At 37.3% G+C, this 3,385-nt stretch overlaps 1 non-coding gene across 1 annotated transcript; it reads right to left on the reverse strand.

The window, feature by feature from the left end:
• Positions 1 to 2,879: 2,879 nt before the first annotated feature.
• On the reverse strand, positions 2,880 to 2,986 carry LOC121228773 (small nucleolar RNA R71). The gene has a single exon (XR_005926348.1). It is a non-coding gene; the product is annotated as a small nucleolar RNA R71 (small nucleolar RNA).
• Between the last annotated feature and the right edge of the window lie 399 nt (positions 2,987 to 3,385).

Raw genomic sequence — 3,385 nt, forward strand, 5'->3', positions numbered from 1 at the left:
TCAAATAAGTCACCAAATTTTTACCTAACATTGACTAGCCTCATTCTTTGTCCCTATGGCCGACCATGCTGCATTTTAAGGGTCTATTTTCCCTTTAAAGAACTTAAATTTTGGCTCTCTAGCTATTTGGTATGTCTATCAAGTGAAATTGAACTTTTACCCTCTATGCAATTTAGTCCTTTTTCACAATTAAGCTCTCAAACGCTAAAATTTATTTATCAAATTTTTCATGCACCTTTATAATCATGCCATCACACATAAAATAATATTAAAATAATTTCTCTGGCTTCAGAATAGTGGCTTCAAAACCACAGTTTCGACTTGGCCTAAAATTTAGCTGTTACAATTCTCCCCTCTTTAGGGATTTTCGTCCCCGAAAATCTTACTGGTGAATAAGTTTGGGTATTGGTCTCTCATAGTCTCTTCGGGTTCCTACGTGGCTTCCTTGACTCCATGTCTATGCCACAAAACCATCATGAGTGTTACATTTTTATTCCTCAATTTCTTGACCTCTCAATCCAAAATCTTAATCAGTTCTTCAACATAGGTCATATCTGATCTAATCTCCACTTCAGTCGGAGAGATCACATGTGAAGGGTCAGAACGGTATCGGCGTAACATGAACACATGGAACACGTTGTGGATCTTTTCCAATTCTAATGGTAAGGCTAACTGATAAGCCACCGGTCCTATTTTCTCTATCACCTCATAAGGTCCGATAAAACGTGGACTCAATTTACCCTTTTTACCAAATCTGAGAACCTTTTTCCAAGAAGACTGATAAACCATAAATTATACAGATTTTCACCCCATGTTTAATGCATTTTATGGATGATTTCTCATTAAAATTGGTGAATTCGATGCTCCTAATGCTTTAATTTCATATTTTATACTTAGGAGAGCATAGGAGAGCGAAAGGAACGAGAAATGGGCCAAAAACAGAGAAAATGGGCCAAAGTATGAACTCAACACGGCCTAGACTTCCTGACACGGGTAGCCCACACGGCCATGTCAAATTGGCAGAACCAAAGCACGATTCACACGGGCAAACCACACGGCCGTGTCAATTTGGCAGGCTCGAACATGGTCTGAAGTAATCGCACACAGGCGTGTCACACGGGCATGTCCCTATCGAGCCCAAGTTGAGTCCAATTCAGAAAAGGCCACTTTTGAGGGCTCATAGGCATTCCAAAGCCTAGAAAGACACCTTAGAAGAGGAGAAAAGGGAGACAGAGAAGAGGGGATAAGGAATTAGTCCAAGGAAGCCGTTTGATCCATCTTAGAAGCCAGATTCATCATCAAGACTGAAGATCTCTCTTCAATTCCCCTTCAGGAGTTTTGGGTTTTCTTTATGTTTTGTATTCTTTATTCTTCTCAGATGTTTTCTTATTTAGTTATGAACTAAAACCCCTAAATACCTAAGGGGAATGAAACTTAAGACGAATCTTGTTATTATTTTCTGAATCATATGACAAATATTTAACTTGTTCTTAATTATGTGTTCTTAATTCTTATTTTGATATCCTAGGGTACTGATTCAAGACATGCACTTATTCAGAGGAGGAATAGACCCTGTCTAAGAGTACTTTTGTCATAATTAAGCGGAGTTGATTGCAAGCCTAGAAATAGGGTGACAAGTTTTTGCCAGATTAGGGTGAAACCTAATAAGGGGATCCATAGATCAAGTTAATGTAACCCTAGAATGTTAATTAGAGAAAAGTCTCGGTTATTCAATCTAGGGATTAGATGTTATTAGTCTTGAATAGGGATAATAACATAACTTAGGGATCTCTACGGAACAAGTTGAATGAATACATCATCCGATTCGGAGCTAGAATAACAAGTAAAGTCTAGGTGGATTTGTCCTTACGTATTGTCTTAAGTCAATCGATTTTTCCCAAAAGCAATTCCCCAATTCTTTTCTCTGTGAGTTCTTAGTTTAGATAATTAGTTAATTAAAACAAAACCTCTTTATTCTTAGGCTAGATAATAAAAAGACAGTCATTACTAGTAATTTTAGTTCCTTTGGGTTTGGCAATCCGGTCTTACTAAAACTATACTATTGTTCGATAGGTACACTTGCCTACATCGCGATAATAGTTAGTTCAAGAATGAGTAATTATAAATATTTAAAACCTATCACGAAACCTCGCAATCAAGTTTTTGGCGCCGTTGACGGGGAACTAAAATATTAGGAACACTCAATTTTTATTACTTTAGCCATTTATTTTTCTTGCAATTGAATTGAATTATTATTATTACTAAGTAATTTACTTTTTCTTTCTCTTGACAGGTTTTTATAGTTTATGACTAGAAGAAACCCGTTGGGACCATTACTTTTTGACGAAGAAATCGATTGCACAGGTCATAAAAACCAAAGAGAAATAAGGCAAAACTTAAAATACACAGAGAACAAGCAAGAAGACGATACTCAACCCCCAATCGAAGAGATGGCTGAAAACCAAGGCAATCAGCTACCTCCTACAATTGCGGCTAATCAAAATCCTGTTCCATGTACTATGTATGACTATGCTAAACCTTCTTTAATAGGAACTGAGTCAGGTATAGTTAGACCTGCTATTGCTGCGAATAATTTCGAATTGAAACTTAACACAATTCAGATGATACAGTAGTTTGTTCAGTGTGATGGTTTGCAGGATGAAGATCCCAACACTCACTTGGCAAATTTTTTGGAGTTTTGCAACACTTTCAAAATTAATGGCGTTTCTGATGATGCCATTCGCCTTCGGTTATTCCCTTTTTCACTGAGAAACAAAGCTAAACAGTGGTTGAACTTGTTACCACGAGGGTCCATCACTACTTGGGAATAAATGACCGAAAAATTTCTTCTAAAATATTTTTCGCTGGCTAAAATGGCTAAGTTACGTAATGATATCTCTTCTTTTGTGCAGATGGACTTAGAAACACTTTACAATGCATGGGAGAGATACAAGGATCTATTGTGAACATTCCCTCACCATGGGTTACCTCTATGGCTGCAAGTTCAAACGTTTTACAATGCTGTGAATCCCTCGACAAGATAGATGATTGACTCAGCTGCTAGAGGAACCATTAACAACAAAACACCTGAAGAGGCTTATGAATTCATTGAAGAAATGTCACTGAATAACTATCAATGGCAAGTCATGAGGACTAAGCCAACAAAAACAACCGGCGTTTATAACGTCGATTCAGTTACTATGCTGTCAAATCAGGTATAACTTCTTAGTAAAAAGATTGATGGTTTACTTAGTTCTACGCAGGTACATCCAGTAATGAGGTGTGACTCAAGTGGAGGAGGTGTGCATACAGAATATCAATCCTTCAATCCTACAATCGAAGAGGAACAAGTCAACTATATGGGTAACAATAACTTTAGACCTCA

Source organism: Gossypium hirsutum, chromosome A04 (genome assembly GCF_007990345.1).
Source record: "Gossypium hirsutum isolate 1008001.06 chromosome A04, Gossypium_hirsutum_v2.1, whole genome shotgun sequence".
In the NCBI taxonomy this organism is placed as follows: Eukaryota; Viridiplantae; Streptophyta; class Magnoliopsida; order Malvales; family Malvaceae; genus Gossypium; species Gossypium hirsutum.